The 15,085-nt window shown below is 42.2% G+C and overlaps 1 pseudogene; it reads right to left on the bottom strand.

Moving 5' to 3' along the window:
* Positions 1 to 8,009, bottom strand: part of LOC111165034 (mitochondrial import inner membrane translocase subunit Tim29-like) — a 95,922-nt pseudogene extending 87,913 nt beyond the window's left edge.
* Positions 8,010 to 15,085: the final 7,076 nt, after the last annotated feature.

The following is a 15,085-nucleotide window of genomic DNA, read 5'->3' as shown; positions in this document are numbered from 1 at the left end:
GCCCTAATGTGCTTCTTTTATTTGGAGTCTCATGACTAATTCTAGGAAACCCTCCGCCTTCATGTACAACTGACACATGATGTTTTCTCCCATTCTTCCTATACTCATCTCTGGAACTCCAATTAGTTGTATTTGGATCTTCTGATTCCTTCCTCTCTGTCTCTTCATCTCTCTTCCATATGATCTGTGTTTCTCTGCTTCCACACTCCATTCTGAGAAACTTTCTCAGATCTATCTTCTGAGTCACTAATTCTCTCCTCAGCTGTATTTAATTTGCTATTTAACTAGTCCTTTGAAGTTTAACTGTCCATGAGTATATTATGCACAAATAAGAAGTTATTAATCAGAGAATTATTTATAATTTGAAAATTTAGGAGCTGCCTAAATATCCAACAATTATAAAATAAATGATGATCAACTAAATCACAGTGCATATATTTGATAGATAATTATGTAGCCATTAAAATTATAATTACAAAAAGCCTGAAAGCAAACAGTACAAAAACTTATTAAAATTAAAAAAATATAAAATTATATGTATGCTATCCTTGTGAACATATGCAAAGGTAAAAGTGAATACACAAGATAATAATAGTTGCAGTAGGGTGATTTCATTGGAGATGACCTTTTCCTCTTCCAACCTTTCTATAACGATGTTGCATTATTTTTACTATTAAAAATAGTCCCTTAAAACACATTCAACTTCTCAATAGAATGTCTGAGTATAGATGCTAAATATGAGGTCAGAATTAACACTTGCTTAAATATGTCCCTCCTGTTGAATACTTCTAGCAAGCAGAAATCCATTTCTGGATACTGATAGTCAAAATCTTGTTAGTCATTTTGAATCCCTACATGTTATTTCTGTCCCAGAGCGGAGTTCAGAAAATTGAAATCCATGTGCTTGTATCATGACTGAGATGCCCCGAATCTGTTTCTTGCTTTTCTCTCAAACACAATTAAGAGTTTGGCTTTGAATATTGTCAATTAGGAACTGAAAAATGCATTTCCATTCTACAAATTGTGCTTTTGAAAAAAAGAGTTTATAAAGCATGGGCCATGCTTAAATTAACTGGGGACATGTTTTTAAAGATTTGGCTTTTGCTACATAAAAAACAAGTTTACGGGCTTCCCTGGTGGCGCAGTGGTTGGGAGTTCGCCTGCCGATGCAGGGGACGGGGGTTCGTGCCCCGGTCCGGGAAGATCCCACATGCCGCAGAGCGGCTGGGCCCGTGAGCCGTGGCCGCTGAGCCTGCGCGTCCGCGTCCGGAGCCTGTGCTCCGCAACAGGAGAGGCCACAACAGCGAGAGGCCCGCGTACTGAAAAAAAAAAAACAGAAAAACAAGTTTACATTTCTAAGAAAGAACTTAATCACTGCGTATTTGCCAATCATACTAATTTCTTACACTGGCAATGTCGGGGTTTTCCTTAGCTTATCTGAGGCTAAAATTTGGCATTCAGAAAAGCTGTTACACAGGCCGCTCTAAAAATATCTGCCGTGTATCTGACCACATCCTTTAATTTGGTCAGTTTCCTTCATTTTCTTTCCTTCTTCCTAGTGTTTCTATAATGTTTTCTCTGCAGACTCAAAGATGCCCTTTCCCTGTTACATGTCCTCCACCAGCACTCTCTCACCTGATTAAACAACAGGACAGCAGGGGCCATAAAAACTGATAAAGGGAAAACTTCTCTAAAATTTCTGGATTTTTGACTCTCAATGGCCTGGCCTGGGTTCCTGTTTTCAAGATGCTCCTTGAGTTTGTATCATCCTCTGGTCGGACCATAATCCTTAAACACAATGATAATCATAAATGCTCTTCTGTTTCCATTTATTCTGAGAGGTCAAAAGATGCGGCTGGTTTATGAGTTTATTCTGCCATGTATCACACTACAGGCGGGTCAGCAGGCCAGTGGATGGGTGGGCAGTGCTCAGCTCCCCATTTATTACTCTTGTCAACTCGGAAGGGATTTTTTTTTTTTTTTTTTTTTTTACCTTGTGAAAGGCCCATCAGCAATGAATCAGTGAAGTGAAGACGACAGTTGATTTGTGAATTTAGATTCTATAAAGTGACTCTGCTTTGGTGGGCTGTGTAGATAAAGCAACTGTCATGATAAGGTGGCAAGTGCAATTCCACAAAACCAAATTTATTGCACATTTGAGGAAATCATCCTATTTTAAAATGCCATAAATTCGAAATTGAATATTACTTATTCCCATGAATTTTGATTTATATTTTGAATATTTTTAATGGGATGCTAAATAGCCTAGGTTCGAAGCTATGAGTTTATGCATTTCTTCTTGCAGGCTATTGTGGCTTGGCGCAGAATATATTGGCCATTCTTAGGATTTTATTCGTGTGGACCACGGTGCAGGTGGGAGAGAGGATTCATGCACTTGCTGAAGACGCCCTGTGGGGAATGATAGGGATGCTGGTTTAAAGAAAGGGAGCTGGCTGGCTGCAACCTTCTTTCTTCCAAGCAGTGAGCAGTCTCATATGGATGCCACGGAGCTCAGGGAGGGACTTTTGGCCCGAGCTCAGACAAGGTTGGGAATCGTGACTCTCCCCACGTGGGTTCGACCCCTATTAGCCACCTTCATTAGAATACCCATACTTCTCTGCAACACTTATTGTTGCAGTAATGAATGATTTCAGTGTTGACTTATTTACAAGCTGTGTCCAGCAATGGGCTGCATCTCCTGGCTCACGACTGTAGCTCCACAGAGCCTGAGAAGCAAGAAACCCTCCGTCGATGAAGACAAAAACCTCCCTTTCCCAGAATGCTTTAGCCTATCACCTTTCCAGTTAGTTCAGCTTTCTGCTTAACTGATAAGTAAAAAGAAAACCGGCCTAATTTCAACCCTGGCTGGTAACGCACTTCAGAAAAGGTATACCCAGTTTACCGTCCTGCAAGGAGAAAGATCCAACCTGTACTTGAAAACTGACAGCTTTGCCATGTCCCCACCAGGCAGCGGCCTCCAGGACTGTTTACCCGGCCCTCGGTGGAAAGGCAGCTGGGTTGGAAGGTCTTGAATAGTTTCCCCACTCCTTGTGCAGACTTCACCCAGCACCTGGCATTGTGTGGAGCCAGGTACTGAAACTGGCAGATGACATGGTCAGGATTTCTCCAGCCTAGACTGGAGCTGCCTTGTCATTAATCCTCCCAGGCAGTGGCTGAGCTGGCAGAGAGAGAAACTTCCTCCAGTTGAGAAGATTCAGCAGAGCAGATTTAATATGCAGATGAGGGCCTGGGAGAGCCATGAAGGTGTCCAACTCCTTTTTAAATACTTTTAATCACTGCTGTGTTTGGAGCATGGGTGAAATTTGCATGGTACCTGCTAGAAACTTTCTAATCTCTGTGTAAAGTGAAACCTTATAACTTTTACCACCTGAGTCCTCTTAGGCCCCAAAGCCGCCAAAGAAATGTGCTGTTCTTTGCATTTACTGTGGTTTCTCTTCCCATGAAGCATAGAGAATAAGAGAAACACACAAATAAGCTTTGAAAAAAAAGATAGGGGGATTATCTGGCATACTCTACTCCACCGTCTCTGACCACCACACCTACCAGGCCGTATAGCTGCATCTGGGTAGCTTAAATACACAAAATAATGTGATTCCACATACGACTGCATTGGCTGAGACCTGAGCTAGGGCTTTCTGGGAAAGTACCACCACATGGCCTCACCAGGTAGCCTGGGCGTCCTCACAACATGTTGGCGGGGTCCAAAAGTGAGTGTCCAGAGTGGGAGAGAAGGATAGGAAGAGAGGGGCAAATAGAGACAGACAGACACACACACACACACACACACACACACACACAGAGACAAAGAAACAGAAGAATAACGAGGGAAAGAGAGAAGAGAGGGAGGGAGAGAGGGACAGAGAAAAAGAGACAGAAAGACAGAAAGAGAAACAGGGGCAGCGGGGGAGAGAGAGAGAAAACTAGGCAGAAGCTATAAGCTTTTTATGACCTAGCCTCAGAAGTCATAGAAAATCACTTGTCACTTCCTGTTCATTAAAATAAAGTCGCTTGATTAAGTCTGACCCACATTCAAGCAGAAGGAAATTATACTCCACCGTTTGAAAGTGTCAATGAACGTGCAGACCTGTTTTAAAACCACCACATAGGTTCATTGTGGGGAGCAAACTTGCCCCTATGGGTGTTGAGATCTACTCTGGGTGGTGCCTGAGACCTTTCAAAACTCAATTAGCATCTTTTGGAAGCAACCGAGGGAGTGGGGTTTGGCAAGCCACCTTCCTACCTGGACAGGAACTTGTAGCATCTCCTGTAGTGACATTTTTTTGGTTATAGGGGCTTTGAGGGAAAAGTGCATAAGCAAGTCTGAGGCCTCCTCTAGCATTCCAAATGCCATTTAATATTTTCTGGAACATCTCTATGTCAGGAGTAGAGGTAGCTGTGCTGTGCCCTCTGCTTGCAATGTCTCTGTGCTTGACAGACTCTACTCATCCTTTAATGCCCACACTTCAAGCACATCTCCTCTTTGAAATATTTCAGGGTGCTTCCAGGGATTGTTGAATACCCCTGCCTCTCTACTTGCGCATAGTCTGTTATTCTCAGGTCCATCACAGCACCAAAATGTCTGTCACCTTGTCTTTTGGATGGTGGGTTCCCCTAGAGCCGTAATCCTGCCCTTTCCCAGCCATAAACAGGGCTCCTGGAATGGGCTAGGCATTTATAGTCCATAAATGTTGGCTCAGAGGAACTTAGAAAAATGGGCAATTGTTTTAGGCTAGCATTTTCCAATATGGGATGTATGCAAGCTTAACTTCATGAGATCCTGTAAAAGGAGGGTTTTGTGTCAAATGAGTTTGAAAAAAAATCTACTGTTTCTCATGGTGGGTGGTGATCTTGCTGAGTTTAGTGGGTGTCCTTTTGTGAGAACTCAGCACTCGTTCTGCCATCCTTGCAGGCATGTTCAGGAAGAGATGCAAAGCTCCTTTTGCGGTCAGGAACCTCCATCTCTGGTAGGGAGCTTCCGGCTCCTGATTACAGAAGCTCTGTTGCTTATTTACCCCTGCGAAGCTGCTCATAATTTTTGTTTAGCTCCTCATAGAGACTTGAGGGTGTCAGGGGCTTCCTGAATCCCTGGAGAGGTCTGGGCTCAAGGTGGCTACTTAAATACCTGTGGATACCTGGGTCCTGAGTTGAGTCAAATAAAGTGGTTTTAACTGTCCCACAGCTATGTCTCCCTTTTCTGGTAATAAACCACCTTGATCTTTCACTCCCTGGCTTTGTAGCTTAGGTAGGGCCAACCGTAACCCCTGGCAACAGACTGGGCACATGACCCAGGTCTGGCCAATCAAAACATCCCATTTCCCTGCTTCAGAAAAGGACTTGTGACCTAAGTGGGCCAATGAGGTGACTGGGTGGAACCATGGGAAGAGAGCCTGGCTGGTCGCGGGGTGCGGAGTGTGGAGCCGTGGAGAGTGCTGCCTTTGTCCGGGGACATCAAACTCGTTGAAACCTCCGTTCTGATAAAAAGTGGGGAATGAGAAAATTTGCAATTACATTACGGTTCCTCTCCGGAATAATCATTAATACTACAATGACTGTGTTTTATTGACTATTTACTATGTGCCAAGCTCCTGGGTCTCCTCAGTTCTAACGCACATCATTTCCCATTTGAACATCTCAGGAATCAGGTTTCATCTTCCCTTTGATGACTTCATACAACTGCTTCCAGCCAAGCAGTGGCCATGACCTGGTTGTCATTACCTTAACCAATATATCCCACTCCCATTTTGTATGAATACCAAGCGTGATACGTAGTGAAAGTCTACGTCAAGATAAATCTTCAAAATACTTTTTCAACAAAAATTCCAAATGATAAGAAAGCTTTGGGATATGGTTCCATCACCAGCGTTTTTCGTTTCTTGGAGAGACACAAAATAACGTTGCATCTTGCAATTGATGACATCTCCATTTCTACAAAATACAAGATTTCCTTATTTAGTGTTCGTCTTGGTGTTGTGTTACATTTAAGGAAACCAATGCTTGGGGAAGTTAGCTAATTACCCAAATCCACCACCAAGTGCCAAGTGCTGAACCAATGTGTATAAAGCACATAAAACTGGGCCCAATTAGATCAGTTCAAAACTCAAATCAAAAATGGACTTTGCCCTCTGGGGAAAGATTTCTAATTTGTGATCGTAGGCAGAGGTCATCTTTTCTTATTCCTGTATTGAAAAAAAAAAATTTGCTTCTGTCCTTTCCCAAATCCAAACCTTCCGTTAGTGTTGCTGCTTTAGATAATACCATCTCAGTACAGTAGCATCATGAAAAAGTTACTTGTAATCTACAGGATTAGCTGAAAGCTGTGTTCCCAGTCTGCTGTTTCTCTACCAGAAAATTGATACCAGGGATTTTCAGAGCCGAAAGAGACTAGTGAGCTTGTTTAAAACGACCAAGGACCCAGTTGCCACGATGTGGCAACAATTAGAATATGATTTCCTTTGGGAAAACGGCACTCAGCTTATTTCAGCCAAATGCCCAAGTCGTTACGGACAATTTTTCTGCACGACCCACCCGCTCCCAAATTTTTATAAATTAGAACCATCCAACTAGGCTTCAGAGTTTGTTTTGGGCGGGGGGGGGGCGGTGAGTTTCATTCCAGAAAAAATTGTACCACGGAAAGCAGGGTCTTAGCACAGATGCTGTTTCCTGATGGCGTGGAGGGGATGGGGGCATCGCGAGACTTTCCTTCAGAGGTTGCTTTGAACCCTGGCTTTCATGTGAATATCAGACGCTTTATTGCCCTGACTCAGGTGATCTCATCTACCAGAATGAAGTCATCCAACCCGCCGGGAAAGACAAACCTTCGTTCCAGAGAATCAATCAGGCCCATCAGGGGCCCTGCTTCCCCCCTTATCTCCAGCCAGTGAAGGAGTGCACAGTTATAAACCTGACAGGCCCCAGCGAGCCCCCGTTCTGCAGGTCCCACTAAATCAAAAAGGGACCCGGAGACTCGCAAAGCACCAGCTTGCTACTGGGTAAGCACTGCGTGACATCATTTCTGACTTGGGGGATTGTTTTGCCTCGAGGTATTTCTTGAGAACAAAACCATGGCATTCCCCTGAACTTCGGGATGTTTCTCCTTCTTGTTATTAAACTATTAACTCCTGCCAGATAGGAATGCCAGGCACGTAATTGCTCACCCGGCCTTTTTATCCCAGGCTGTTGCACAACCCATAAACATTCCAATTAGGGAACCAATTAAAATGAGAAAGAGGCTTCCTGAATTACCCAGCAGTTGAGGCAGCGCTGCCTTTTCGATGTCAGCCAGTGAAAGGTTTTTATTACATCTGCTGAAGAGGTGAAAGGAGGAAGGAGAGCCGTGCTGCCCGCCTATGGGCTGAGCTGCAGCGAGAGGGGAGCCCTGGACAAACTCAGGGATGCTCTGGGAGACCACGAGGAGGGTGTCGGAGAAGGAGGAAGCTTTGCTTTGCTTATTAGAAGCAAGACAGAAATTACAAACAAAAATTAAAAACCGTACCATGAAGTTTATTCCTTTATTTCTGCAGAAGCTCTGGTGAATATGTACGTTTTCAGAAAGCGGATTCTTTCCCTAGGAAATGGATCCCGCCTTGCGATCCTGGAGGCCTCTTGTGTACGTTGGGTGCTGGATCCTTCTTCAAGGCATCCCTCTCAGTGGTTGTAGGAGCTTCACGCTACCAAGGAAGAAACTGACCTTGGCCAAGGTCACTTACCTCTTCATGCATCTGTTCAAGAGACACTTACTGTTGGCTGACTCAGGGCAGTAGACACCGCGGGCCCTGGGGGCCTGAAGAGTGAATCGGACAGACTTCTGCCTCCACCGACCCTGCAGGTTATAGACACATTCACTCACTTCTCCCTGGGCTCGCCTCCAGTTTAAACCTTTAGCTTCAGACCTAATACCAGTGCTTGACGCACAATGGGTACTCAAACAGGGGGATGGTGGAAGTGTCCAGACTCATAAACCTCTGCTCATCCTGCTTGGCCATCAGCATCCCGTCAAGGGTCCTCAAAAAGATGGGTGCTAATGATTCCTTTTCCTGAGATGGAAACTTGCATGCGTGTGTGTGCACACGTGCATACATGCATGCGTGTGCCTGTGTTTATGGGAGATATAGTTAATAAACTGAGCGTTTCTTGCTCTCCACGGTAATAGAGCCTCTTCAAAATATTGAGGCCACTCAGAACTCCACTTGTAAAATTGACTTTGTTCTTTGCTGCTTATAGAGTCAGAAGAAGGAAAGTGGATTGGAGGTGCAGTAGACCTCTGAAGTGCCGAGGGGTGGTGCCCTACGAAAGCCCCGTTGCACTCTGTAATGGCACCAACTGCTCTCTCCTTCTCTCTCAGAGATTTTGCCGTGTCTCCTTCCTCCCTGTCTGGATTTGAGCTCCTTGAAAATAGGCACGGGGCCTCTTTGCTGCTGCAGCCCCCAGGACCTCTGGCTCAGGGCCTGGCCCAAGGGGGCCCCTCCCTGCATCACTGACAGGAGAACACACGGTTCTTGAATGTCTCTGACTTCCTCCGCCTTCTCACTCCGTCGGCCCCATAACCTCCTGGCCCACTTTATTTCCATTTGAAATGAGATGGTGGCTTCAGCACTAGGATTTGAGTCTGTTAACTTCAGCCTCATTGGGTAAAAAATTGGGTCTCATCCAAGTTCCTCCAATTAGTCACTTGGGCAAGTTGCTTAATCTTCTTAAGTCTCTGTCTCCTTATCTGTAAACCACAAATTATAATAGTACCCGAGTCAGGTTGTTGGAGGATTGAACGAGTTCATATATGCAGCTTGCCTAGACCATGGCAGGTGCTTCACGATGTAAGCTGTTATCATTTCTGTGCTGTGGTACTTGTCCAAGCTGTTGGCTTTCTCCTGGCAAGACTAGACCTCGAGTGTGCAAGGCTATACTCACCCCTTTCCAGGAGGCTGAGAGCAGCATCAGTTTCAGTGGACCTTGGGGGACTTCAAGTGCTCCCAGCATCTATGCTGGACTCCGCTGAAAGGTTGGTTGCCATGGATTGGGCAACTGGTATGTAGTAATCGCCATACTTTGTGTTTTCACATGTCCTGTCTCATTTAGTAAAATGTCCAGCCTTGGCTTAAATTTCTGGTGGCTGGGAGCCCACTACATCATAAGATTTCTACTAAAATGTAGCATAGCAGGGTAGTTAAGAGTATGAGCTAATCATGTTTGAATCCCAGCTCTACAGCTGTGTGACCTTGGATGAATTACTTAAACTCTCTCTGCCTTATTTCTCCATCCATAGAATGGGGATAATAATAGTCCCGACCATACAGCTTTTATGAAGATTAAGCGAGGGAATATTTATAAAGTTTCTTGAAGAGTATCTGCTGTGTATAAAGTTAGCAAGAGCCTGGCTCAGAGAGGGTCTGTCACCACTGGGTTCAAGATGAGTTTCTGCATGCTAATTTGGACTGGGCTACCCATTTTAGAAATGAGGAAAGGAAAGAGGAAGTAACCTCCCTAGACAGCATGGCTAGGACATGGCCTAAATGATAAGGGGCACCGAACTCAGGACTTTCTAAACTTGGCACCCTTGCTTGGCTCCACTGAGGGGCAAGTATGGATTTCAGATCAGTAAAAGAAAGAACTGTCTAACATTGAGTCATCATAAAAGTGGAACTTATTTACCGTATTTTCAGATGAAAGGACATGATGTCATCCATGTGTTTTTTGTTTTGTTTTGTTTGTTTGTTTGTTTTGCGGTACGCGGGCCTCTCACTGCTGTGGCCTCTCCCGTTGCGGAGCACAGGCTCCGGACGCACAGGCTCAGCGGCCGTGGCTTACGGGCCCAGCCGCTCCGTGGCATGTGGGATCTTCCCGGACCAGGGCACGAACCCATGTCCCCTGCATCGGCAGGTGGACTCTCAACCACTGCGCCACCAGGGAAGCCCATCCATGTGTTTTGTTTTGTTTTTTAAATTTTTATTGGAGTATAGTTGCTTTACCGTATTGTGTTAGTTTCTACTGTACAGCAAAGTGAATAAGCTATACGTATACATATATCCCCTCTTTTTTGTATTTCCTTCCCATTTAGGTTACCACAGTGCACTGTGTAGAGTTCCCTGTGCTATACAGTAGGCTCTCATTAGTTATCTGTTTTATACATAGTATCAATAGTGTATATATGTCAATCCCAATCTCCAAATTCATCCCACCCCAACTTTCCCCCTTGGTGTCCATACGTTTGTTCTCTACATCTGTGTCTCTATTTCTGCTTTGTAAATAAGAGCGTCTATACCAATTTTTTCAGATTCCACATATATGTGTTAATATACAATATTTGTTTTCCTCTTTCTGACTTACTTCACTCTGTATGACAGACTCTAGGTCCATCCACGTCTCTACAAATGACCCAATTTTGTTTCTTTTTATGGCTGAGTAATTGTATATACGTACCACATCTTCTTTATCCATTCCTCTGTTGATGGCCATTTAGGTTGCTTCCATGTCCTGGCTATTGTAAATAGTACTGCAATGAACATTGGGGTGCATGTGTCTTTTTGAATTATGGTTTTCTCTGGGTATATGCCCAGTAGTGGGATTGCTGGGTCATATGGTAGTTCTGTTTTTAGTTTTTTAAGGAATCTCCATACTGTTCTCCACGGTGGTTGTATCAATTTACTTTCCCACCAACAGTGCAAGAGGGTTCCCTTTACTCCACACCCTCTCCAGCATTAATTGTTTGTAGATTTTTTTGATGATGGCCATTCTGACTGGTGTGAGGTGACACCTCATTGTAGTTTTGATTTGAATTTCTCTAATAATTAGTAATGCTGAGCATCTTTTCATGAGTTTGTTGGCCATCTGTATGTCCTCTTTGGAGAAAGAAGACATGATTAGGCCTTCTGCCCATTTTATTTAGGTCTTCTGCCCTTTTTTTTTTTCTTTTTTTGTGGTATGCGGGCCTCTCACTGTTGTGGCCTATCCCGCTGCGGAGCACAGGCTCCGGACGCGCAGGCTCAGCGGCCACGGCTCACGAGCCTAGCCGCTCCGCGGCATGTGGAATCTTCCCGGACGGGGGCACGAACCTGTGTCCCCTGCATCGGCAGGCGGACTCTCAGCCAGTGCGCCACCAGGGAAGCCTGTTCCGCCCATTTTTTGATTGGGCTGTTTGTTTTTTTTGATACTGAGCTGCATGAGCTGTTTGTATATTTTGGAGATTAATCCTTTATCAGTTGCTTCGTTTGCAAATATTTTCTCCCACTCTGAGGGCTTGTTTATGTCTTTTTGCCTTGTTTATGGTTTCCTTTGCTGTGCAAAAGCTTTTAAGTTTCATTAGGTCCCATTTGTTTATTTTTGTTTTTATTCTCATTACTCTAGGAGGTGGGTAAAAAAAGATCTTGCTGTGATTTATGTGTTCAAAGAGTGTTCTGCCTGTGTTTTCCTCTAAGAGTTTAATAGTGTCTGGCCTTACATTTAGGTCTTTATTCCATTTTGAGTTTATTTTTGTGTATGGTGTTAGAGAGTGTTCTAATTTCATTCTTTTACATTTAGCTGTCCAATTTTCCCAGCTCCACTTATTGAAGTAGCTGTCTTTAGTCTATTATATATTCTGGCCTCCTTTGTCATAGATTAGGTGACCATAGGTGCATGGGTTTATCTCTGGGCTTTCTATCCTGTACCATTGATCTATGTTTCTGTTTTTGTGCCAGTACCATATTTTCTTGATTACTGTAGCTTTATAGTATAGTCTGAAGTCAAGGAGCCTGATTCCTCCAGCTCCGTTTTTTTCCTCAAGATTGCTTTTGCTGTTCGAGGTCTTTTGTGTTTCCATAAAAATTGTAAAACTTTTTGTTCTAGTTCTGTGAAAAATGCCATTGGTAATTTGATAGGGATTGCATTGAATATGTAGTTTACTTTGGGTAGTATAACCATTTTCACAATATTGATTTTTCCAGTCCAAGAACATGGTATGTCTCTCCACCTGTTTGTGTTGTCTTTGATTTCTTTCATCAGTATCTTATAGTTTTCTGTGTACATGTCTTTTGCCTCCTTAGGTTGGTTTACTCCTAGGTGTTTCATTCTTTTGGGTGCAATGGTAAATGGGATTGTTTCCTTAATTTCTCTTTCTGATCCTTTGTTGTTAGAGTATAGGAATGTAAGAGATATCTGTGTATTAATTTTGTATCCTGTGACTTTACTAAATTCATCAGTTAGCTCTAGTAGTTTTCTGGTGACATCTTTAGGATTTTCTATATATAGTATCATGTCATCTGCAAACAGTGACAGTTTTACTTCTTCTTTGCCAATTTGGATTCCTTTCATTTCTTTTTCTTCTCTGATTGCTATGGCTAGGACTTGCAAAACTATGTTGAATAATAGTGGTGAGAGTGGGCAACCTTGTCTTGTTCCTGCTTTTAGAGGAAATGCTTTCAGTTTTTCACCATTGATAATAATGTTTGCTGTGGGTTTTTCAGATATGGCCTTTATTATGTTGAGGTAGGTTTCCTCTATGCCCACTTCCTGGAGAGTTTTTATCATAAATGGGCGTTGAATTTTGTCAGAAGCTTTTTCTGCATCTATTGAGATGATCATATGGTTTTTATCCTTCAGTTTGTTAATATGGTGTATCACATTGATTGATTTGCATATATTGAAGAATCCTTGCATTCCTGGGATAAATCCCACTTGATCATGGTGTGTGATCTTTTTAATGTGTTGTTGGATTCAGTTTGCTAGTATTTTGTTGAGGATTTTTGTGTCTATGTTCATCAGTGATATTGGTCTGTAATTTTCTTTTTTTGTGATATCTTTGTCTGGTTTTGGTATCAGGATGATGGTGGCCCCATAGAATGAGTTTGGGAGTGTTCCTCCCTCTGCAATTTTTTGGAAGAGTTTGAGAAGGATGGGTGTTAGCTCTTCTCTAAATGTTTGATAGAGTTCACAACTCTGTGAAGCCATCTGGTCCTGGACTTTTGTTTGTTGGAAGATTTTTAATCACAGTTTCAATTTCATTACTTGTGATTTGTCTGTTCATATTTTCTATTTCTTTCTGATTCAGTCTTGGAAGTTTGTACTCTTCTAAGAATTTGTCCATTTCTTCCAGGTTGTCCATTTTATTGGCATAGAGTTGTCTGTAGTAGTCTCTTACGATCCTTTGTACTTCTGTGGTGTCAGTTGTAACTTCTCCTTTTTCATTTCTAAGTTTGTTGATTTGAGTCCTCTCCCTTTTTTCTTGATGAGTCTGCCTAAAGGTTTATCTATTTTGTTTATCTTCTCAAAGAACCAGCTTTTAGTTTTATTGATCTTTGCTATTGTTTTTTTTTTTCATTTCTATATCATTTATTTCTGCTCTGATCTTTATGCTTTCTTTACTAACTTTGGGTTTTGTTTGTTCTTTCTCTAGTTGCTCTAGGTATAAGATTAGGTTGTTTATTTGAGATTTTTCTTGTTTCTTGAGGTAGGATTGTATTGCTATAAACTTCCCTCTTAGAACTGCTTTTGCTGCATCCCATAGGTTTTGTTCATTGTCATTTGTTTCTAGGTATTTTTTTTGTTTGTTTCCTCTTTGATTTCTTCAGTGATCTCTGGGTTATTTAGTAGCAATATTGTTTAGCCTCCATGTGTTTGTGTTTTTTATAGTTTTTTTCCTGTAATTGATTTCTAATCTCACAGCATTGTGGTTGTTCCATATGTTTTGAAGTGACCGGGCGTGAGGAAGGGGTGGACAGTGGGCAGAGAAGGATGAAACAATGACTAGGTGTTGGTAGGCATTAAAGCTGAGAACAGCAGACTCATTTGATTATTCTCTCTACTTCTATATGTGCTTGAAATTTTCTATAATAAATTTAAAAATAAACAGGGTAATGTAATAGAATGAGCAGGGTTAGTGATGGAGAGGGAAATCAGGGAAGTCTCTCTGAAGTTCAATGGCAATGAGCCAACCACATGGGGATAGAGGGGAGGGGGATTCCAGGCATAGGGAACAGCAAGTACATCACCAAGATTACTCAACTCTATCTAAGAAATAACCTTGTAAAGCCTTGGAAAATGCCACTTACACATTTCCTGAATGATCGGATCAGCCAAGAGAAGATGTCTAATTAGCAACTGAAAATATTGCTGCTTTGAAAATGATGCTAATTTTCAGTAGGGTTTCTTCTGTCCAAATGGAGATGTATGTGTGCAAACCTTATGCTTCGGATTAAAATTTCAAGTGTTTTAAATTTTGATTAGGATTATTGGAATTTAAAAAATCTTAATTGCCTTATTGTCTTCATCGTTTGCTGTCTGATTCCACCACTGGGATCCATCCTGCACCTGCTGGAGTTCCATAAGCTGCCAGTTCAAACAGCCGCATGTCAGTGAATAAAAGGAAAAGACAGTTTTTTATGTTTGTGAAATACTGCACCAATGCATGTAGTGTAAAATAGGCCAGTGTGGTCCCAGCTGAATAGTAAGAGGGTGATTTATTCCCAAGGCTCTGTTTCCATTTTTGCTGTTTATGATAGCATATCAACGGAGCTTTTTGATTGAATTACCACCTTGTATTCAGGCTGGGACCATGCATTATTACATATGTAAGTATAAATGTTGATGCAAATGAGTTTTCTTAATGAAATGAGAGGCAGTTTATTTTTCCTTGCTTAATGGGTGGTTCTAAGGACCAGATTTATTTTCCAAAAGTGAGTACATGCTTATTTTTCAATTTGTCATCCATTTTTAGCACGAGCACCCCAATAATTCAGATCTGCAGATCTTTAAGCTTTCACATGTTAATGTGGAATTTTTTTTTTTCGTTTTTAAACTGAAATCAATTTCAATGTGATTTATCATCAGAGAACTAACTGCCTTATATAAAATGCTTAAGTGAATGAAGTAATAACTTTAAGCCTATCAGTTAGAGGGCAATTTTCAGATTCTGAGGTCTGAATAAATGGTGAGATCCCTGGGTCACGTTTTCATTTCATTCATGACACTCTGTGCTTTAGTTATTACTAAGTTTGGGAATGTTTAGCAGCTTCAGATGAGCTGAATTGCTTTTAAATATTGCTGAATTTTACTTTATACAATTTGAGCTACTTTGCTTGGGTGTTGCTTGCTATTC

This window comes from Delphinapterus leucas, chromosome 20, assembly GCF_059928025.1.
Source record: "Delphinapterus leucas isolate spDelLeu-1000000601 "Yukka" chromosome 20, BTC_Dleu_Yukka2, whole genome shotgun sequence".
In the NCBI taxonomy this organism is placed as follows: domain Eukaryota; kingdom Metazoa; phylum Chordata; class Mammalia; order Artiodactyla; family Monodontidae; genus Delphinapterus; species Delphinapterus leucas.
Note: the sequence above shows the minus strand (reverse complement) of the source record. Positions and strands in the feature narration are given on the sequence as shown.